The 24,744-nt window shown below is 41.2% G+C and overlaps 1 long non-coding RNA gene across 1 annotated transcript in view; it reads left to right on the plus strand.

Annotated features, from left to right (window-relative positions):
* LOC122233722 overlaps positions 1-23,389 on the plus strand; it is an 85,177-nt gene extending 61,788 nt beyond the window's left edge. The window contains exon 3 of the long non-coding RNA XR_006211397.1: positions 23,170-23,389. This is a non-coding gene — a long non-coding RNA (uncharacterized LOC122233722). The remainder of the gene's footprint in view (positions 1-23,169) is intronic.
* The last annotated feature ends 1,355 nt before the right edge of the window (positions 23,390-24,744 follow it).

Raw genomic sequence — 24,744 nt, forward strand, 5'->3', positions numbered from 1 at the left:
TCCTCTAAATTTTCAGGTTGTGCCTGAATAGAAAGAAAGATCTTCTGTGGCTCCAAAGTAGCAACAGAGAGAGGTACAGGTGCACATACTTGGCATGGGGTGCCGGAAATGTTTCCGAAGTATGCTGGATCCAAGTGGGCTGCAGCCATTGGTGTGGACACACGAAGTGTCCACTGCAGGTCTGCCATTTAAAGTGAGGAGGTCCTTGTAGCCCTCACTAGGTAAGTGACATTCAAATGAAGACTTGACAGAGGTTGAGGGTAGGGCTAGTGGCTGTCTGGAAAGAAAAGAAGAGCTAGTTCTGAGGCCCTGCTAGGAGAGGCTGTCTGGCATGGTCAGAGAACATTGAGGAAGTCTACTTGGGTGGCTGGGCTGGAGTGGGCATGGGAGAGGGCAGTAAGAGATGAAGTTGAGGGAAGCAGGGACTGGATCACATGGGCCTTGTGGATTACCGTAAGCAGTTCCAGCTTTGCCACGAGACAGAATGGGAGTCATCAGAGGGTTTGAGCAGAGGAGTAGTTTAACAGCCTACATGTAGACACATCATTCTGGCTGCGTAGTTGAGAATCAACTGTAAGATGGATGGTGAGGCTGGCTGGGACCAAGGTGGAAACAGTGGATGTGATGAGAAGCAGACAGATGGGGATGTGCTTTGAAGGTAGAGCCCACAGGACCTTCTGGCAGAATGGATGTGAATATGAGAGCAGGAGACGTGTGCAGCACGCGTCAGCAACTAGAATGAGAGAGTTGCTGTCAGGTGAGGTGGGGAAGTCAGTAGAAGGGAGAGATTTGATGAGGATGATCAGGCGTCCAGTTTGGGACATTTATAGTTTGAAGTGAATATTGCACATAAGATAAGAGATGCCAAGTAGGATGTTGGACCTATGCCTGGAGTTTAGGGGTGAGACCTGGCTTGGAGACACAATTGTGGGAATCTTCAGTATACTGCTTTGCATCAGAGCCATGAGACCAAATGAGGTCACCAGTGGAGGGATGGAGAGGGAGAAGAGAGGTGCTCCAAGGGCTGAGCTCTGGCCTTCCAGCGTTTATAAGTCGGGAGGAGAGGAGGCCAACAGGGGGCTGGAGAAAATGTAGCCAGAGAAAAAGGAGGAAAGCCAAGACAAAGTTGTGTATATGAAGTCAGATGAGATCAAGTTTAGGAGGGAATTGGAGGAGTGTAATTGGAGACAAGGAGTAGAAACAACTGCTTTGAGTCATTTTGCTGCAAAGAAGAATTGACAAATGGAATAACAGAACACGGAGTCAGGAGAGAGCCTTTTCTTTCATTGTGAGAAATCATAGCAATTTGTCTGCTGATGGGAATGATTCACTAGGGAATAGAAAGGGAGGAGTTGGAGGAGAATTGCTGCATGGATAGCCTACCTACTGTAGCTAAGAAGCAAAGGGTCTGAATCCCCAGTGACAGCCAGCCTTGGATGAGAACAAGCACAGTTCATCATTTTAACAAAAATGATTCTAGAAGATGTGGAGACGTTTGGGTGGGAATTTCTGAAAGCGTTTTCGGATTGCTTCACTTTTCTTAGTGTAGAAGGACCCAAGGTCATGGCGTTGGATGTTGAGAAGACAGAGACATAGAAAATACTTATCTGTGAGGATGAGGAAGACCATGAACTGGTGGAATATTGTATGACTGTCAGGAAACAGAAGGAAGGGTCCATTTGGGGTTCATGCTCATCATTTTTGTTTTAGTGAGGTAAGAGCACAAATCCACCATTAAGGAATGACAGCGAAGAGTGGGTTTGATGTTGCTCGTAGGTTAGGATTCCCTACTATATGCTCCAAGGGAATATTTATATCCAGACTTTATAAGAGAACAGGGAAAGGGGTATTCTCTTACATGAATTCATGACAATGAGAATTGATAGAACCTTCTGGGTGAGCCATTAGATAACAAAAATTTAAAAAAAAATTTTAATGTTTATTTATTTTTGAGAAATAGAGAGAGACAGAGCGTGAGCAGGGAAGGGGCAGAGACAGAGGGAGACACAGAATCCAAAGCAGGCTCTAGGCTCTGAGCTGTCAGCACACAGCCAACATGGGGCTCGAACTCGTGAACTGTGAGATCATGACCGAAGCCAAAGTTGGACGCTTAACTGACTGAGCCACCCAGGCACCCCAACAGCAAGATTTTTAAATATCATCATCCCTCCAGTCCATAATGTTGTGGTGGACAACTCAGATCCCCATCCCCAGAACCCAGTACCTCTGCAGGACTCAGGCAGAGTCCTCTATGGTCTCCAGCCGTGGCTGTTGGACACTGTGCTGGCTCTCAGCTGAGTCATTCTTTGGGAACTGCTCTCTGCCAAAGAGAGCCACCCCAGTTGAGAGCAGCCTGCATCCACTGACTGGTTAATGTGGGCCCACCATCCTTGCCTCAAGATGAGGTAATTCTGAAGGGCCATTGTAGGTCCAGAGCTCTCTATGAGATATGATGAGGCTTTTTTCATGACTGCGTCAGAGCTGAACAACTCCCTGTCTCCAGCTCTGTTTCCTTCTTTCCTGAACACCTAACAGGTGTTGATTTTAAGGGTATCCAAACAATCTGACTACACTCAAATGGTACTCAGCCTGTTTCCCAGGGAGCCCTACCAAAGAGTGCTCTGATGCAGAAATTCCACAGTTAGGATTTATCAAGAGGAAATAAATAAGGGTGCAAAGATTTTGATGATATACTGTTTATAATAATGTAAAATTGAAATGACATCAACAGAACAGATTGCTTAAATTATGCATGGTACACACCTATGATAGAGGCATCGGTGTGCTCTTGATACACATTTAAGGACATGGAAGGGTTTTTGCAATATTTTGCTGATACGCTGACCATAATTTGTTATTGTAAGATAAAGCAGACAATTATTTTATGAAGGAAAATGTATTAAGACACCTCTACCTCCCAGAACGGGTACGTGAAGCTTTGCCACATGCACAATTAGAATGAGCCTAGATTCTAGCCCTCATCAGCAACATTTCTGAGCTTCATGCATCTACATTTTCAAAATTCTGGGGACACAGTCTTTTAAGGATGTGTATTTTGTTTCGTCCATCTGTCTCAGAACTGTGGTTTAGGTGCTAAAATGTGTAAAGTGTAAGGACACTTCAGTAATAATATGGGGACAGTTCACAGAATACTTGAAATCAAGACATTTAAATTTTTTTAATGTTTATTTATTATTGAAAGACAAAGAGAGACAGAGCATGAGCATGGGAGGGACAGGGAGAGGAGGAGACACAGAATCTGAAGCAGGCTCCAGGCTCTGAGCTGTCGACACAGAGTCCAATGCGGGGCTTGAACCCATAAACCTTGCGATCATGACCTGAGCCAAAGTCAGACACTTAACCAACTGAGCCACCCAGGTGCCCCTAAATCAAGACATTTTTAAAAAGTTGCCTATATAATCACCATAAATATAGGTATTTCCATTTGTATATCAGCTGAAGAGACTATTTGAAAAATGCCATTATACTGCAACTTTTGACCAAATAGAGTGGTTCTCTATTCACATTCCATTCACATTCCACCTTCATGATTTCTTTCATCTGTGCCGTCTATAAGATTACTTAATCTTTTTCCTTAAGTAGACCCTGTAGAAACAAGAACTTTCTTAGCTTGATTCTAAGTAGTGATATTAAAGATCAAATTAGCTTAATGTACTAGTAATAATTTTTAGATACATATTAAAGTAAGTATATAACTATTGAAATAGAGAACATCTGCCCGTGTACCTCTGAAAAAAAAAAAATCATCTCCTGCATTTGCACCATGCTTCCTGAACCCACTGCACTAGGTTGTCAGGATCTAAAAGATCGGACATTTCTGGGACATCCGGCCATCCTGCGGAGTGGAAGGAGAAGGAAGGCACTCTGAAGCGTTTGGTCTGGCCTCTTCTCAGTACTGACTTCTGCCAAAAACTTATGTGTGTCAGTCATGTGGAACACTCACATATTCTATGTCAACCAGGCCTTTCTGAGCTAGTGGGAGGAGGTGATCACCACACAGAAAAGTCTACATTTTTATGGAGTGTTCTCTCTGAGGCTGTTGGGTGCCATCACTGATACACCCTGGCCAAAGATATTTTGGCCAAGGATAATTTACCAGTATCTGGCACCAAGTTGGTGGTCCTAAATGTTTCTTGAATTTAATTGACTTAAGCCTTTTAAAAATGTTCCTTTAGTATCCTGGAAATTTCAGAAAGTGAGTGATTCTCATTTGAAAATGAAATGAATTTGGAAGCCACAATGGGACAGGGAACAGAAAGGGAGAGAGAAAACATCTGTGTAAGTGACCAGGACCATTGGCTAGGGCTTTACCATGCGGTGCAGGCAGGGGCTGCTGAGAGGATATTTGTTGGGGGACCATTGCTTCAGCCCAAAGAAAAGGTTGTGGTAGTTCCATAGATACCCAAAGTACACCAAGCAATCAAACTCTTGATGTGAGATGCAGGGCCCAGTATCAGGGATACTTCTCATGGATTCTCATCCCCTGGTCCAAACTCTGTCACTTGGCATCTGTTCAAAAATGTCCTCTGTGAAAAGACTTGATTTCATTGTCTAAACCAGTTCTGGGTGGCCTTCTTTGTTATTGGAACTTGAAAAATACAAACAAAAGAAGCTAACTTATTATCATTTCTACAGACTTCATCCTAACCCAATACACCAACGTCAACACTCACAATCTAGGAATGTAATAATCATGATGGTGCAAATTCATGTGTCATATACAAATACTTTTATACCTGTTTGGCCATATTATTCTTCTTTAATGCTTGGGGGAAAGGCAGGGCAGATGTTATTATCTCCAGACCATGAAGAAATTAACATTGTGGGAATACCACTGTAGTCCAAAAATTGTGCTGTTTTCCAAGATTTTAAATCACTTACTAGTATATCTAAGATAGGCATCATTATTTTCATTTACAAGAAAAAAGTGAAGCTCAGAAGAGTTAAATGATCTGTCCCCAGTGATGTGGTTAGTGTGATATAGATTTACAATCTGGGGGTAGAGTCTGCATACAGATCATATGGATGCGAGTGGAATCCTCTGTCTGATGCATTTAAGAATACTCAAACAGCCATCCATACTTCTGAATTGGAAGAAATGCTTTGGGGGCTCTTACCTAGAGTCCGTTAATCTAGTGTAATTAATTATCAAGTTGGAGGAGATTGAAACCTGTCATTCCCAGAAATTTAGCCAAGAGAGGAATATTGATCCATTCGTTTCAAAGTGTAGATATGCTTATCTGTTTTAAGGATTTGAGATCCTCATGTGGAAACTGTCTTATGTTTTCTTGTAAGGATTTTCTGGTTTCACGTTTCACATCTAGGTCTTTAATCCATCTTGAGCTTATTTTTGTGTGTGATGTAAAAAGGTGGTCCAGTTTTCCCAGCACCATTTGTTGAAAAGACTGTCTTTTTCCCATATGTATATTCTTCCTTCGTCAAATATTAATTGACTATGTAATCATGGGTTTATTTCTGGGCTTTATATTGTGTTCTGTTGATCCATGTGTCTGTGTGCCAATACTATAAGCTTTGTAATATATCTTGAAATGCAGGATTGTGATACCACCATCTGTGTTCTTTTTTCTCAAGACTGCTGTGGCCATTCAGGGTCTTTTGTGGTTGTATACAAATTTTAGGATTATTTGTTGTAGTTCTGTGAAAAATGTTGTTGGTATTCTGATAGAAATTGCATTAAATGTGTAGATTGCTTTGAGCAGAGTGGACATTGTAACGATATTTATTCTTCCAATCCATGAGTGTGGAATATTTTTCTCTTTGTCATCTTTAGTTTCCTTCACCAATAATTTATAGTCTTCAGAGTAAAAATCTTTTACCTCCTTGGTTAAGTTTATTTCTAGGTATTTTGTTATTCTTGAGCAATTGTAAAAAGTATTGTTTTCTCTTTTTTTTTTTTTTTTTCAGAGAGAGAGTGCACATGCATGAGCCAGGGTGGGGGGGAGAAAAAGAGAGAGAGAGAATATGAATGTTAGTCAGGGTCCCCATCAGCATGGAGCCTGACACGGGGCTCAATCCCACAACCCCGGCATCATGACCTGAGCCAAAATTAAGAGTCAGATGCTCAACTGACTGAGCCCCCCAGGCACCCCAAGGATTGTTTTCTTAATTTCTCTTTCTGCTACTTCATTATTAGTGTATATAAATGCAACAGATATCTATCTATCTATCTATCTATCTATAGATATATATAGATAGATAGATAGATATAGATATATATATCAATTTTTTATCTCATGACTTTACTGAATTTAATAGTTCTAGTAGTTTTTTGGTGGAATCTTTAGGGTTTTCTATACACAGTATCATGCCACGTACAAATAGTCAAAATTTTACTTCTTCTTTACCAACTTGGATGTCTTTTTTTCTTTCTCTTGTCTGATTGCTGTGGCTACAGCTTCCAATATTATGTTGAATAAAAGTGTTGAGAGTGAACATCCTTGTCTTTTTGAACATCCTGATCTTAGAGGAAAAGCTCTCGGTTTTTCACCATTGTGTATGATGCTGGCTATTGGTTTTTAATGTGTGGTCTTTATTATGTTGAGGTATGTTCCCTTTAAACCTACTTTCCTGAGAGTTTTTTTTTTTTATCATGAATTGATGTTGTACTTTATCAAATGCTTTTTCTTCATTTATTGGTATTATATGGTTTTTTAAATTATTTCTCTTTTTAATTTGATGTATCACATTGGTTGATTTGTGGATATCAAACCACTTTTGGATCCCTGGAATAAATCCCACGTGATCATGGTGAAGGACTTTTTAAATGTGTTGTTGGATTTGATTTGCTAGTATTTTGTTGAGTATTTTTGCATCTGTGTTCATCAGAGATATTGGCCTGTAGTTTTCCTTTTCTGTAGTGTCTTTATCTGGTTTTTCCTTTTCTGTAGTGTCTTTATCTTTGTCTACAAGCCCAGAATTTGGAAGCTTTCCTTCCTCTTCTGGTTTTTGGAATAGTTGGAGAAGAAAGGGTATTAACTCTTCTTTAAATGTTTGGTGGAATTCATCTGTGAAGCCATGTGGTCCTGGACTTTTGTTTGTTGGGAATTTTATTATTATTATTACCGATTCCATTTTATTGCTGATAATCAATCTGTTCGCATTCTCTAATTCTTCCTGACTCAGTTTTAGAAGGCTATGTTTAGGTCTTTTAATTGTGTGTCCAGGATCATCCTTAACCCATACGACTTTAATTGGAGTGCGGAGATAGGACTTGAGACTGGAATTGAGTAGTTGATAACAACGTAGGGTGAGGAGGAGTGAAATGCTAAAGCAGAAATGAACCTCTGGGATAATTCTAGCTGTTTCATCTTCTATGCTAGCCCAATTTCCCTGTCACTCTTATGCATCTCAAATCCTTGCTTGTATGGTTGTTAGTTTTTTTTTTTTTTGTTTTTGAATGTTTATTTATTATTAAGAGACAGAGCATGAGCATGGGAGGGGCAGAGAGAGGAGGAGACACAGAATCCGAAGCAGGCTCTAGGCTCTGAGCTGTCAACACAGAGCCTGACGTGGGGCTTGAACCCACAAACCACGAGATCATGACCCAAGCCGAAGTCGGACGCTTAACCGGCTGAGCCACCCAGGCAGTCCCGTACGGGGTTGTTAGTTTTAAAAATTATCTCCCTCTCATTGTTACATTTATCCACATCATCTCCTTCAAGGGTCCAGCCCAGAACTCACTTTTTTCCTCCCTACTCTTTTATCGCATTGAATCTCTGGAATTTCAGCCATTTTTCTCTGTGTCTTATCAATATCTTCACGTCATATCAATGTACTCACACAGAGATTGATTCTGGATCCTCCACAGGTTTACCTGACTTGAGCCAAAGTGCCACTATGGGAGACATTGAGATGGGAAAGAGGGACAGTACGGTTCCCTTAAGTCTTGGAACCAAAGGAGATCAAAGAAGCAGGGGGGTACGGAGCAGGGGTTCAAAGACAGGTGTCTTGGATGCATGTTATTCTGGGACTTCCATGAATCCATCTTTTCAGAAAGTATCATGTCTTATGAGTTCAGAATGGATTATTCTCTCGTGCCAATAAAGACAGTTGATAGACCGTGCAGTTCCTTGCCAACGCACCAAAAGAACAAAGAGAAGTTTAAGTCCCAAGAATTGAAGTTCTATGAAAGGTGCCTCTAATCATATGCAGCCTGTGAAAAAAGTATCTTCTTCCTCAGTGATATATATATTATCACTTATGCTAGTTTTCCTAATACAATAATTTAATACAAGGTGACACTGGGATTGCATTTTAAGGAAACTGAATCATGTGTGTATTTCTTCATTCATACAGAAAAAAATGGTCTGAGCAACTGTGCTAAATGTCTTAGGTTTGGTTCTCTGGAAGACCGGAGTCAAGGATTCTGTGCAAGTGTTTTATTAAGAAAATGCTCCCAGGATAAACTGAAAAGGAGATGGCGGGGGGGGGGGGGGGGTTGCGGGCGGGCTCTGGAATTCCCTGAGCCTAGAAGTTTCCTCTGTGTTGTGAAGAGGCAGGGGAAAAAACCTGACACAGTCCAGAGACTTCTGTTAAAGCTCTAGTTCTGGCCGTAACTGGTGGCCTTAGATTAGTTTTTTTTCCAACGCTCTCCTGAGAGCTTTTGAAGTAATTAAATAGTGTGACTTGTAAATTTAACAAATGTCCAGTGAGAGCCTTCTCCAGGGAGATGAAGTTGCAGAACCGGAGGATCTTGCCTTTGGGAGATTCTCAGCTCTGAGAGCGAGCTGGGTTCCTGGGTCAGCATAGCAGCCACACCCACTCAGTAGGGGTGTCTCCCAACACTGGATGGAGTAAAGTGAAAATGTGGCTGCTGGTTAGTTTAGGTCTCTACAAGTGATTTGTTTTGTTTTTTTACATAATGGGAATGTATGCCTTTAGGGCTAACGAAGACAGCACTCCTTAACTGTAACCGAAATAAAGAAGTCACCCCTCTCTGATCCAGCCCCTGCCTCTGCTTAAAATAGGGGTCTAGCTGAGGATTCGGGTTTGAAAGCAGGGCATCTTTTTCTTTTTCTTCCCCCCCCCCCAGCTTTAATCAGAGGAAATTGACAAGTAAGAATTGTGTTTATTTAAGGCGTACAACATGATTTTTTATACGCATATACACTGTGAACTGGTCCCCACGATAAAGCTAATTAACATAACCATCACCCCACACGGTTACCATTTGCTTTCTTTCTTTTCTTTTTCTGGTGAGAACAGTTAAGGTCTGCCTTCTTAGCACATTTCAAGCGTGTAATACAGTATTGTTAACTGTAGTTATCAGGCCATATTCTAGATCTCCAGAATATGTTCATCTTGCATAAATACAGCTTTGTCTTTTGGTCAGCATCTCCCCATTTCCCCCTCCATCCCATCCCTGGTAACCACCATTCTACTCCCTGTGAAGGCACGGCATCTTATTGGTTGACTGGAACCAAATTATTGACCTGTCCAAAGAACCTGCATGTTTGGACCTGCCCTATGTGAGAAACTCTCCACTGGGGATAGCAAAAATGGGCTCAAATGCATAACAGTGAGATGTTCTAGGACATTTGAAAGTTGAATTATGATGGAAGAACATTTGCACATTATCCATCACTCATTTGTTTATTCAACAAATATTTACTGAGCCCCCTGCTAGATACCAGGCATTGTTCTCAGCCATAGGGATTTAGCAATGAGTAGAACAAACATAGTCCCTCTCCTCGTGGAACTTCAATTCTAGCAGAAGAGACACAGACATAAAAACAATAAAGAAGTAACTGTAGGGTTACCTGGGTGGCTTAGTCGGTTAAGCATCCGACTTGGGCTCAGGTCATGATCTCACAGTTCGTGAGTTTGAGTCTCCCACTGGGCTCTATGCTGACAGCTCAGAGCCTGGAGTTTGCTTTGGATTCTGTGTCTCCCTCTCTCTGCCCCTCCCCTGCTCACGCTCTCTCTCTCTCTACCTCTCAAAAATAAATAAATATTTTAAAAAATTAAAGAAGCAAATGTAATAGTGTTTTAGGTGGTAATAGCATAATGGAGAAAAATAAACCAGGGTAGGAAGTGGGGTTGCTGTGTTATATGGGGTGGTGAAGAAAGGTCTGAGTTAAGATGTCATTTGAGAAGCGCTCTGAAGGATAGTGTGTGTGTGTGTGTGTGTGTGTGTGTGTGTGTGTGTGTGTGTATTGTGTTAAGAGGATTCAAAGAATAGGCCAGTGTGGCTGCAGGCAAACCATTGAGGAAGAGAGGAGGAGGTCATAATATTGAAAGGCACCAATTATGTAGGACAATTGTTCTCAAACTTTTCTGCACATTAAAACTACCTGCAGAGCTTTTCAAAATCCCCATGATCTCCAGACTCTCTGAAGTTGTGACCCAGTGATCAGTGGTTGTTAAAGCCCTCTAGGTGATTCTAATGTGCAGCCAGGGCTAATAACCAGCCATGAGGAGCCATTGTTAGGAGGAGTCATGGTTAATTGTGTCTGTCAACTTGGCTGGGCCACAGGGCCCAGATGTGTTATCAGCCATTACTCTTGATGTTTTCTTGAGGGTGTTTTTGGATGAGGTTTACGTTTTAATTGTTGGACATTGAGTGAAGCAGATTGTACTTCATAATGTGGGTGGGTGGGCCTCATCCAATCAGTTGAAGGCTTGGATAGAACAAAAGACTATTTTGCCAGCAGATGGCTTTTGGACTTGCAACACTGGCTCTCCCTGAGTCTCTAACCTGCTGGCCCACCCTGCAGATTTTGGGTTTGTCAGCCTCTACAATCATATGAGCCAATTGCTTAAAGTAAGTCTCTATGAATGCACATATCCTGTTGGTTCTATTTCTCTGAAGAACCCTAAGGAGGGTTATAAGCAGAGAAGGGATAGGATCTGATTGACTTTTTAAATAAATCTCTGATTGCTGAGCTGAGGTCAGACCATGGAGGACCCAAGGGCAGAAGCAGGGAGACGACTTAGGAAGACACTGTAATAATCTGAGCGATAGTTAATGGTGACCCCAGTAGTAGCAGGAAGGTGATGTGAAATTGTAAGATTCTGCGTTGTCTCTGAAGGTGAAGCAAGCAGTATTTGCTGTTGGATGCATGGCAGTTTTGCTACAGTTTATTTTGGTGATCTAGGGCCTCCACCAATCATAGCTTAGATTAGTCACTTACTTTATTTGATGCAGATCATTGGAGGCCAAGCAGAAAAGGGCCGTTAAGTATTAACAGACACATGCAGTAAAGTGAAAGCCTGATCCTTAGAGAATTCTGGCCTCGACCAAACAATTCAAACATTTTCAAACATGTTGGAATAAGCAAGAAACAAAACACACTTTGACAGATAATTTATTTCCAAACTATATGTATCTTAAGTGTAACTGACTCCAGCTGTTTTTCCTCCTTTGCTCTTTTCCTCTCCCATCATTTTGACAAGGCAATGACAGCTTTAGAACACGTCCAGCATAGTGTTCGCACAGTGGGACAAAACATTTTGTTATTCACAGGGACTCTGACCTCAGGAGGGCTGAGCTTCATTCTATAAATCATCATCCAGACAGACATTCAAGTGCTGCTATATTTGGCAGGGACCCTCTACCCAACCCAAGTCTGGTGTGCACCAGGAAAAGCTGAGTCAAGGTTCCAGAGCAGCTCATTCTGTCCTTGTCCTCTGTGTCTTCCCCACTGCAGCTCTACCCAACAGCTCTCAGGTCCAGGAACCTGCCTGCTCTCTTTTGCCCCCGGGTCTTCATACAGGTGTTTCCTTTACCTGGTGGCCATTTCTCCCACCTGCTTTGCTTAGGTCAAGGCTTCAGTCTTTTCCAGAGAGCCTCTGACCAGGTGGGGCAGATTGTGTCTCCTTCAACTTCTGTTTAATGGCGTCTTCCACACTGAAGCCTTCCTTGAGCCTATCCAGACGGGGCCACCTCCCCCGTTAGTGGACTATACAGGAACCTTGGGATCCAGTACATCTATATGCAGCCTAATAATAGCCATTTCTATTCTCTTAAGCTCCAAAAGTCCATGAGTATAGACCATGAGTATAGACCTGCCTGGTTCACTTCTGTGTGCCCAGCCACCCACCTAGTACCTTATACCCTTGACCATTCCATTAAGAATTTCGGGAAAACTGTGCTAGGCCCTGAGTATACATTGGTGTCCGTAAGGATTTGTTGGGTTGGGAACAAGATGGCGGAGTAGGAACACCCTGTGTTCACCTTCTCCCACGGACACACCAAAACCACAACTACATATGGAACATCTCTCTCCGAAAATGACCTGAAGGCCAGCAGAAAAGCTCTTCTGCCAGGGGCACCAGTCCAGTGCCAGTCCAGGCTAAGACTGCCCACCAGGTGTGGCGGGATAGGAGTTTTTTTGGAGAGGTGCCTGCTGGGGCAGGTGAGTTGAGCAGAGCGGGTCCACAGGGAAACACCAGGGCAGGGTGAGCAGTGCTAGTAAAGTAGATGGAGCATGTCAGAAGTGACACCCACCAGTGTCAGGCCAGGTAGGGACATATAGAGTAAGAAAAATGGTGCCCACCAGTGTGTCCATTACTGGAGAAAGTTGCTACAGATCCCTGCCTCTGTGGGCACACGACCTAAAATTAGTCAATCAATCTTCACATTGGCCCACTTCTCCATCCGCTGCTTCTATGTTGGGTCTCAGATCAAGTGAGTTTGTGCTATCAACGCTTTAAAAAAAAGTCTCATATAGTCTGCCAACTCTCCTGTACTGCTTTTAGAATGTGTTCAAACTTAAGTGACCATTAACTTAAAGTAGACTGCCATACACATAGGGTGTTGTATATGAACCTCATGGTCACCACAAATCAAAAACCTATAATAGATACACAAAAAATACAAAGAAATGACTCCAAACATAACCCTAAAGAAACTCATCAAATCCCAAGCAAAGAGAGCAAAGTTTTCTAGTTCTTTTATGTCTTATACTCTTTAGGAGTTCTAGAAAAAGAACAAAGCCCCAAAGTTAGTAGAAGGAAGGAAACAATAAAGATCAGAGTGGAAATTAAATAGAAACTAAAACAAAACAAAACTAGAAAAGATCAGTGAAGCTAAGAGCTGGTTTTTTGAAAAGATAAAATAACCTTTAGCAAGATACATAAGAAAAGAAAGGAGGGCCCAAATAAAGTCAGAACTGAAAGATGAGAAGTTACAGCTGACAACAAAGAAATACGAAGGTAAAACACTGCTACAAACAATTATATGCTAATAATGGACAACCTAGAAGAAATGGATAAGTTTCTAGAAACCTGCAGTCTTCCCCGACTGAATCAAGAAGAAATAAAAAATCTGAACAGACTGATTACTAGTAATGAAATTGAATCAGTACTTCAAAAACTACCAAGATGGGGCATCTGGGTGACTCGGTTGAGTATCTGACTTCAGCTCAGGTAATGATTTCATGGTTCATGAGCTCAAGCCCTGTATCGGGCTCACTGCTGTTAGTGTGGAACCTGCTTTGAACCCTCTGTCCCCTTCTCTCTGCCCCTTCCCCCCTCATGCACGCTCTCTCTCTCTCTCTCTCTCTCAAAAATAAACAAAACATTGACAAAAAATAAATGCTAAAAAAATAAATAAAAGCTACCAAGAAACAAAAGTCCAGGACTAGACTTTTTTTTAGTTTATTTATTTTGAGAGAGAGAGCACATGCAAGCAGGGGACGGGTAGAGAGGGAGGGAGAGGGAGAAAATCCCAAGCAGGCCACACCCTGTCAGCGTGCAGACCCCAACATGGGACTTAAACTCACAAACCATGAGATCATGACCTGAGCTGAAATCATGAGTTGGACGCTTAACCGACTGAGCCACTCAGGCACCCCTAAGACTACACTTTCTAAGCAAATTCTACCAAACATTTAAAGAAGAGTTCATACTTATCCTTCTCAAACTATTCCAAAAGATTGAAGAGGAAGGAATGCTTCCAAATTCATTCTACAGGCTGAGCATTACCCTGATACCAAAACCAGACAAAGACATTACAAAAAAAGAAAATTTCAAGCCAGTATCCCTGAGGAACACAGATGCAAAAATCCTCAATGGAATATTAGCAAACCAAATTCAACAATACATTAAAAGGATCAAACACCACAATCAAATGGGATTTATTGTAGGGATGAAAAGATGGTCAATATCTACAAATCAGTCAATGCAATGTATACCACATTAACAAAATGAAGGATAAAAACTGTATGATCATCTTAATAGATACCAAAAAAGCATTCAAAAAATTTAACACCCATTTACAATAAAAACTCTCAATTAAGTGGGTATAGAGTAAACATGCAACATAGTAAAAGCCATAAATGACAAACCCACAGGTAACATCATACTCAGTGGTGAAAGACTGAAAGCTTTTCCTCTAAGATCAGGAAAAGACAAAGATGCCCACTCTTGCCACTTTTGTTCAACATCGTACTGGAAGTCCTAGCCACAGCAATCAGATAAGAAAAAGAAATAGAAGGCACCCAAATTGGTAAGAAAGAAGTCACACTATCACTATTTGCATATGGCATGACGCTGTATGTAGAAAACCCTAAGGACTCTACCAAAAAACATTAGAACTAAATAAATGAATTCAGTGAAGTTGTGAGATGCAAAATTACTAAACAGAAATCTGTAGCGTTTCTATATGCTAATAATTCACTATCAGAAAGAGAGACTAAGAAAACATTTCCATTTATAATTGCATCAGAAGGAATCACATACCTAGGTATAAACATGCCAAGGATGTGAAAGACCTGAACTCTGAATACTATAAGGCACCGAAGAAAGAAATTGAAGATGACAAAAATAAGTAGAAAGATATTTCACATTCATGGATCAGAAGAATGAACATTGTTAAAATGACCATTCTGCTGAAAGCAATCTGTAGATTCAATGCAATTCCTATCAAAACACCAACGACAGTTTTCACAGATAATCCTGTGAAATAATCCTAAATTTGTATGGATCCACAAAAGGCCCTGAATAGCCAAAGCGATCTTAAAAAAGAAGAAAAAAGCTGGAAGTATCCTTCCTGATTTCAAACTATACTACAAAGCTATAGTAACCCAAACAGTGTGGTACTGGAGCAAAAACAGACACAGAGATCAATGGAACGGGATACAAAGCCCGGAAACAAACATGTGTTTATGTGGTCAATTAATCTGTGACAAGGAAGGGAAGAATTACAATGAAGAAAAGACAGTCTCTTCAACAAATGGTGTTGTGAAAACTGGACCACTTTCTTACGCTGTATAAAAAATTAACTCAAAATGGATTAAATACCTAAATGTGAGACCTGAAACCATAAAACTAAAAGAAAACATAGGCTCTAAAGTCTTGGACTTGGCAGTATTTTCTTGGGAGGGATTTGCTTCTTCAGACAAAGGCCAAAAAAGAAAAAAAAAAAAAAAGAAAGAAAGAAAACCAAATTAGATTACATCATACTTAAAAGCTTTTGTACAGTGAAGGAAACCATTAGCAAAAACAAAAAGGCAACCTACTGAGTGGGAGAAGATATTTGCAAATGATATCTGATAAGGGATTAATATTGAAAATATATAAAGAGCTCATACAATTGAGTAAAGAAACAAAAACAAAACACAAAAAAAACCCCGAACAATCCAATTAAAAAGTAGGCAGAGGACCTAAATAGATATTTTTCCAAAGAAGACATACAGATGCCTACACATGAAAAGATGATCAACATGACTAATCCCCAGGGAAATGCAAAGCAAAACCACAATGAGATATCACCTCACACCAGACAGAATGGCTAGTATAAAAAAAAGACAAGAAATCATAAATATTGGAGAGGATGTGGAGAAATGGGAACCCTCATGCACAGTTGGTGGGAATGTAAATTGGTGCAGCCACTCTGGAAAATAGTATGGGGGTTCCTCAAAAATTAAAAATTTGAGGTTCCTCAAAAAGTTAAAATAGAACTGCCATACAATCCAGCAATTTCATTTATGGGTATTTATTTGAAAAAACAAAACTACTAATTTAAAAAGATATATGCACCCCTGCGTTTATTGCAACATTATCTATAATAGTCAAGATATGGAAGCCACCTAAGTGCCCATTGATAGACAAATGGGTAAAAAATATATGGTGTATACTTACAATGGATATCAGTCATCCATTAAAAAAGAATGAAATCTTGGGGTGCCTGGGTGGCCCAGTCAGTTGAGTGTCCAACTTCAGCCCAGGTCATGATCTCGCAGCTCATGAGTTCGAGCCCCACGTCGGGCTCTGTGCTGACAGCTCGGAGCCTGGAGCCTGCTTCCGATTCTATGTCTCCCTCTCTCTCTGCCCCTCCCCTACTCACACTCTGTCTTTCCGTCTCTCAAAAATGAATAAATGTTAAAAAAAATTTTTTTAAATGAAATCTTGCCATTTGTGACAACATGGATGGACCTAGAGGGTATTATACTAAGTGAAATAAGTCAGAGACTGACAAATACCATATGTTTTCACTTATACGTGGAATCTAAAAAAACAAAACAAATGAACAAACAAAACAAAACAGAAACAGATTCATAAATACAGAGAACAAACTGGTGGTTGCCAGAGTGGGGGGATGTAGGGGGCTGGATGAAATAGGGAAAGGGGATTAAGAGGTACCAACTTCCAATTACAAAAGAAATAAGTCACAGGCATGTACAATACAGCATAGGGAATATATAGTCAGTAATATTGTAATAGTTTTGTATGGTGACAGACGGTAACAGCTTATCGTGGCGATCATTTCATAATGTATATAAATGTCAGATCACTATGTTTTACACATGAAACTAGTATAATACTGTTTTTCTAAAAAGATTTCTTGACTGAATGGTGTAACTCAAATTTTAATGTATCTAAATTCTTGATTATTTTTCTAAAATCAGGTCCATTCTGGGGCACCTGAGTGGCTCAGTCAGTTAAGTGTCTGATTTCAGCTCAGGTCATGATGTCACAGTTTGTGGGTTCTGGCCCCATGTCGGGCTGTGTGCTGACAGCTCAGAGCCTGGAGCCTGCTTGGGATTCTGGGTCTCCCTCTCTCTCTCTCTCTCTGCCCCTCCCCCACTCATGCTCTGTTTCACTCTGTCTCAAAAATAAACAAACATAAAAAAATTTTTTTTTAAACCATAAAATCAGGTCCATTCCCAAATTTTTAGTATCAACAAAAGGCATCACGAGTATCTCTCTCAATCTGCAAGCTAGAAACGCTGCTTTCTTCATTTCTTGTGTGAAGTACCATCAAGTCCTACAAGTTATTTCTTTCAAATGGTCCTTACATTTGCATCTTCTTTATTCCTGCTGATACTGATTAGTGGTCCTTGTCAGGCCTGAATTACTAAAACAGCTATTCTCTTTCTTCCTTCTTCTTCAGAGACAAATATTACCAGGAATTAGGTACGTGTCCAGTCCACAATTCTATACTTATGCACACACACATACACATACCACACAGTATGTATATAATATGTATATATAAGTGTACAAGCATATACATATAAACATGTTTACCATACTATGTGAAGGTGAAAAGCAGAACCAAAGACAAATGATTTCAACAGCAAAGGAGAATGGTAGGGTAAATCTGTATCTATGGGGTGGGAAGGGAGGGGCGGGGCAGGACAAAATTCAAACCTAGGACTTACCTAAGGTAGAAAGTCTAGTAGGAGACCTTTCACTATAGTGTCACATCCTTACAGGGAGGGTGACAGAAGTGAACCTATGACCAGTCTCCACCCCCAGGGACTGCAAGGAAAGTCACCTTGGCTCTGGGAGGCAGCACCGAACCACAAGCCGGCACTCCTGTGGATTTACCATTCAAATTCACATCACTTGGTGATTCAAAAAACTCAAGCTGTGAAATTTTGTTTCACAAGTGTTCCTGGACGGGCAGATAACCAGAGGGCCTGGCAGAAATAAACAAGCAGAAAATGGAAGAGATTATTAACTTGAGGAATAACCAAAATTTGTACAAGATCTGTTTAATGGTCAACAGCATTTCTATAGTTCTAATAATAAAAACACTAGACATGGATTTAACAAAAAATTGAAATGTAACTATATTGGGAGAATCAAGAAAAGGGAAAAGAGGGTGTAAGTGAGCGGTATAATAGGGAACCAGCAGTTAGTGTCTGAAATTGATAAAAGAATTTCTAGTACTCAGAAGTTTAGATTAAATAACAATGGCCATTAAGGCTGGAACCCTTTGAAAGAGTTGCTTCTGGGGACTTAAAGGAGTAAGAGAGAGGTTGAGTAAAAAAAAATAACTAAGCCCTTTAGCACTCTTCGTCTCTGAAAATTATTGGAATAGAGTAATTTGTTTAAAATAAAACTGTAAGCATAAAGGCAGTGATAAAACAAATTATGTAAATACAAGCCAAGTAAAAACACTGTGGTATTAACATAAAAGTGGAATTTAAAGCAAAAAATACCTCAGACAAATATTTTTGTTATTGATGATTATAGTCCACAAGAAAAATATTTTACATCGTGGATATTTGGGCCTCCGATACATTAAAATAGATGAATCAAAAAACTGTTTCAAGTTTGCAGGAACAATTGCCATACATAGCTACTTGTGAGTCATTAGCATATCTCTTGTAGTCATCATTAAATCGAAGGGGGAAAAGGATATGGAGAGAATTTAAATACTACCAATAAAGTGGTTTTAATATGCTACGCTATGTGATAAGGTGACAACATGCTGTCTATTAAACAGAAATTGTATGAACCCTGCATTCTTATTACAAATCTATAAAACTAGAAATAAATAACCAAAATGTAATAATAAAATAATCCCTGTCATCTGGAAATGTTAGTTCACTGCCCTCAGTAGTTCTTGGAAGAAAGGAAACATTAATCCTTCAATTAAACTGTATTTAGAAAGCAGTGATAATGTGAACAGTACAAAGTAAAACTTATAGGAAGTGGCTAACAGAACGTTATTCAAAAAAAATCGTAATGCTATACCTTCATTTGTAGACAAAGCAAAATGAAAAAAAAAAAAGAGTCAAGAAATGGGAAAAAGAAAAATAATAAAAGAAAATGAGAAAAAAATAAGAGTAGGATAGGAAAAATGAAACAGTAAAATTGAAATATTTATAAATAGCCTAAAAACAGAAATTAATGGAATGGGATTTATAAATAATACAATAATAAATAGTTAAAAAAAGTTCAGCTTGTCTGATTAAAAAAACCGAGATCATTCAAAAACATAACTTTAGGTATTAGAAGAGATGTATAATCACAGATATCAAATAGATAAAATATTATGAAAATGTTTACAAAGCCCAAAGCTAGTAAGTTTGCAAACTTTAGAAAAATATAAATTAGAAAAGTTTACTGAAGTAGAAAATCTCAAGTAAATATTTAATCAAGAGACAAATTGAAAAAAGTCAACATCTTACCAGTAATAAATGTGTCAATTCTAGACGCTTTTATGGGCAAATTATTTTCAAACTTACAAGGGATTGACGACCCCTCTAGTATAAAAACTGCCCCACATTCTGTCACTTTCTAATAGTATATTGGAAAACCACCCAATCTCTCTGAACCTCAGTGTCTTAACTAATACATTAATAATAATAAATCTACCTGACTACCAAAATGTAAGGAATCATTTTTTAAGACATTTTAAGACACACTTAAAAAATTTGAGACTTGACAAGAAACCACAGTAATGTGGTCAGTTATAACATCTCAACACCATGGGGTGCCTGGGTGGCTCAGTTGGTTGAGTGTCTGACTTCGGCTCAGGTCATGATCTCATGGTTCGGTTCATGAGTTTGAGCCCCGCATTGGGCTCTGCTGACAGCTCAGAGTCTGGAGCCTGTTTCGGATTCTGTGTCTCCCTCTCTCTCTCTGCCGCTTCCTCTCTGTCTCAAAACTAAACATTAAAAAAATTTTTTTAATCTCAACACCATTATAGTAAAGCGATCACATTAGGAAAACGTCACAGGGAAAAGGTCCCATTTACTCGAGTAATCAGACATCCAAAAAATCACAACGAGAATGGAACCAGGCATGCCAGTTTGCCGAGGGTCACAAAGAACACTTGAATAGAGAGACATAGATTTAGGATTTCAGTAGGGCTGACACGATTTGACTGTGGAAAATATAAAGGATGTGGGCAGCCCGATGCTGAATTTATCATTTTGCTGTGGAATCGACTTTTGCATTTTGACTGATTTTCATGAGCATCCTGGCCAGACTATTTTCCGTGATTCTCAACAAAGCAGAGTACCTACTGTCTTGCAGTTCTCTGGCTTATGTTTACTTTCCTACTGAACACTAAGGAACAAATACATGTTCTATGATTAATTTGGATTCTTAGTGGGTTTGCTTCTATATTCTGAAGAGATGTCTTCTTTTGCCCAAATGGTGACTCATGTAAGTGAAATACACGAGGGTTCTAGTGCTTAGGTCACCAAGGAGGCATGAGGGACCTCCCAAGAGGCCAGAGCAAACAACCATCTCCTCCACTGGTCTGGCATTTGGGGCAGCAGGAGGACTTGCAATTAGACATAACACATCTCCGAGAAAGCCTAGGGTGCGTATCAATTCCCAGGGCTCTGTGGTTCCAAAAGCTCTCATGACCTAAGCCATTGCCAGACTGCAGCTGCTTCCTGGGAGTCCCCAATCGTGGCTGCTTTATAATCCAGCAGGAATTGGAAACAGTCTTCTACCCCCAGAATCTGGTGTTAGTAATGGGGTTCCCAAGCGAGTTAGCACAGCAGAGGTCTGGAATTTTAACTACAACTCCCCTCGGGCCAGGACAGCACCGGGCCAATCAGTCCCTGCGAGTGTGGGCTCAGAGGGTGTGCAGGTTCTTCAGAACAGGCTACGATGAGCTTCACACACACACAGCCACCACTTAGCACATCCTCATTCATTGTTCTCTTGATCTGTGAGATATTTTTTCCATGGTCAGCAATGGAGAGCCTGAAAGAGGAGTTCAGGGCCCAAGGCGAGGGAGGGCAGCCTTTCCAGAGGGGTTGGGGGCTCTGTGCTGAACCACAGGGTCACAAGAGAAGAGGGAGAAAGGCCGCACGCAGGCTGAGGCTTTTAAATCTCCACAAACCTCCCTACCAGCAGCCCAGGGCCCCCATCTCGGAGCCCTGCCTTGTTTCCACCTCCTTCATCAACGAAGGCTGTAGACAGAGGAGAAAACTCCCTGGGAGTATCTCTCCTCTCTCCCCAAATAGGATCATATAATATGGGCTTCAGGTTACATAAGATGAATGGTCTTATCCTGGGCACCTGACCAGGGTAAGTTGAGGAGTCTGCTGAGGGTCACAAAGAATACTTGAATAAAGAGACACAGATTTAGGATTTCAGTAGGGCTGGCAGGATTTGATTGTGTCCAAGTAGAGGGCTGTACTTTGGCATAGATTTGCGGCAGGTGCAGGGTGAGGGAGGGTTTGGCTCAGTCCTCACCCCTCAGGTGCAGAGTTTGGGAGGTTTGCCCAGCCGCTAAGAAGGCAGCACACCAGTTCCCAGTTGGTTTAAATGGCAGGCACCCAAACCTGTTGCCAAACCTCAGCACCCCTATTTGCCCCCTCCTCCACTCTCTCATTAGCCCCCAGTGACCATTCGCACCACCCAGAATACCTTTAGCATCAATGGCTTCACGGTTCACTTAGCCAGCAGCTCATCTCACTTTACCTTGAAATTGTTTTTAAGTCATAATTATCCACTAACTAGGCTGGAGATAGGACTCTGGCCCTGCCACTTTACAGTTCTGTCACCTGTTAACTTGGACAGGGAGGTGGGAGGGCAGTTATAAAACCTCACCCAACTCAACATCACTAATCACTAGGGAAATGCAAATAAAAACCACAACGAGCTATCACCTCATGCCTATTGGAATTATTATTTTCCAAAAAAATGATACCCAAAACACTGGAACAGCTTAAGTGTCCTTTGATGGAAGAATGGATAAAGAAGTCATGATATATATCTATATCTATATATGTACATATATACATATATGTAGTGGAATATTATTCAGCCATTAAAAATGAGGAAATCTTGCCATTTGTGACAATATAGATATATATATAGACACAACATGTAAGTATATATACATACATATGATGAAATATTATTCAGCCATCAAAAATGAGGAAATCTTGCCATTTGTGACAATATAGATATATATATAGAGAGACACAACATGTAAGTATATATACATACATATGATGAAATATTATTCAGCCATCAAAAATGAGGAAATCTTGCCATTTGTGACAATACGGATGAACCTTGAGAGCATTATACTTATATAAGTCAGACAAAGAGAGACAAATACTCTATGGTCTCACTTATATGTGGAATATCAAAGAAAAAAGAAACAGATGCCTACAAAGAGATCAGATTGGTGGTTACCAGAGGCAGGGGTGGGGAACACGTTGGGTAAAGGTGGCCTAAGGTGCAAACTTCTAGTTATAAAGAGAAAAAGAGGGGGGGAAACCCCTCACAAAACCTCACCCAAGTTGGGAGCTGGTTCATCCCATGCCAAGACAAATTCAAGATAGATCTTGAAGGTGGAGCAGAAATTCTAGGATTCAGGGGCGCCTGCGTGTCTCGGTTGAGTGTCTGACTCTTGATTTGAGCTCAGGTCACGATCTCATGGTTTGTGAGTTTGAGCCCCATGTGGGGCTCTGTGTTGGGATTCTCTGTCTCCCTCTCTCTCTCTCTGCCCCTCCCCTGCTCATGTTTCTCTCTCTCTCTCTCTCTCTCAAAATATATAAACTTAAAAAAACAGTTCTCAGATTCACATTGGCCAGGAGGAAACTAGTCTATAATTGGGAATAACGTGAGCACTCTGTTGCAGAAGGGAAATCAGGCAGCTCGCTCAGAAAGCATCGAGAAGCGCATTTTGTTGGAGAGAGTGGAAAGGCAAACCTTGTGTGTCCAGCTGAGGAGACGCCCCCAAGCCAATGCCCACTCATGTATTGAATCATCCCCTGACCCTGCAGTGCTCTCTTTGATTTGCTACTCAAAGTGTGGCCTGTGGAGCGGTAGCATAGCATCACCTGGAAGTTTGTAAAAAGGCAGCGTCTCAGGCCCCACCGTAGACATCTTGAAACAGAATCTGTATTTTCACAAGATCCCAGGTCACTTATGTGCACATGAAATCTTGACAGGCTCTGTTCTATTGCACAGATTGTTAAGAGTCCAAGCCTCCCTCGAAGCCTTAAACAGGAACAGATGGCTCTGAAATGTAGCTGACAACTGGCTTTCCAGTCATTGCCTTGAACCCTTACTTCTCCAGCTCTTCGCATCGTCCGTGGAGCTGGTTCATCAGAAGCTCTCAAGCCTCGATCGGCGCCATCGGCCAGACACGGGCCAGGGGTTTTGATGTTGGTTGTCCCGAGACTAGAACATGAGGAGCTTTGGGCTGGAAGGACCGTTTTTCCTTGTCAAGTACAAGATTCTGGAAAGATTGGGGAGCTCAAAAATATTAATATTTCCTGTGTAAAAAGTTTTGGATTTGTTGTATTGGTCTTTAACTTGCCCCAACCCTGCTTTAACTAGACATTTATCATAGTTAAAGTATAAATAATACCATTAGCCTTCCAAGCAATGATAAAATTAGCAGTGTAAACAAAGCCAGTAAGTGACCTTAGTCAGACCCCTAGCTGACTCTGACCCAACACCTACTAAGACGATTAGTCAGGGCAAATTTGAACAGGGCAAAGGGTCCCTGGGGAGGAGAAAGAGTCTCTCCCCGTTGATTTCCTGAGAACCATCCAGTGCACAGGACCGGTTCCTAAAACGCCTGCAGATGATTAGGGCTCTGGATGTGTAGAGCTTCAGCCTAGCCCTGTGCCAAACTCTGTCATGGTTAGTTTTCCCCAGGAGAAGAGTTCCTTCCAACTTAAAATTTTCTTGCTGCTAATACATCGGGGCTCCCTGAGAAGGGAGTGGTCTCTCCCAGAGCTCCAGTGAGATCCGATGAAGGGTGGGCAGCCAGCCATGGTGGCTGTTTCCTTTTTTGGTGAAGGTGAGGTCCTAACAGGGTGAATGAACACTGTGTGTCGGTTTGAGCCACACACCAATGTAAACCTGCCCTCTTCCAGAGGCCTTCTCGACAAGTCAAGCCTCAAGTGAGCTCTCCTTTCTCTAAAGCATGTGGTTTAGAGACTGGGACCCCCTTTGTTGGGCTCCCTTTTGGGGGATTGTTTTCTCTCTTGATTGTTAATTTCTTGACACCAGAGGCCCCACGTGCCACTTCTTTTTGTCTTCCGTGTTGAAAAAGCCCAGGATCTGAGTCAGAGGATCTGACTTGGTGTCCTAATTTTAACGGGTGAAGGAAGGAAATGCCCCTTCCATGCTCTTTTCTATCTCCTCCGAGAAGAAGACAATTGAACCTAGCTATGTCAGGTTGCAGGTGTTAGGGGCCATTTCCACCAGAGGCCCATGTGTGAAAAGGCCCAGTGTGCAGGTGAGAGCATAACCACACACGTGTGTTTGTGTGTGCATGTGTATGCATGTGTGTGTGTGTGCACATCTCTGTGTACGTGTGCCTGTGCATGCATGTGGGTGTGTATGTGTGCATGTTTGTGTATGTGTGTGCACATGTGTATGTGTGCATGTGCATGTATACGTATGCATGTTTGTGTGTGTGTGTGTGTGCACACATGTGCGAGCTGAGGCCTATCGTAGCAGAGCCCTCAGCATTAGAAGTTAAGCTCACAAGCCCGTTTTCCATTTCTCCCCACACTGACTCTCCTCGTG

This window comes from Panthera tigris, chromosome E1, assembly GCF_018350195.1.
Source record: "Panthera tigris isolate Pti1 chromosome E1, P.tigris_Pti1_mat1.1, whole genome shotgun sequence".
In the NCBI taxonomy this organism is placed as follows: Eukaryota; Metazoa; Chordata; class Mammalia; order Carnivora; family Felidae; genus Panthera; species Panthera tigris.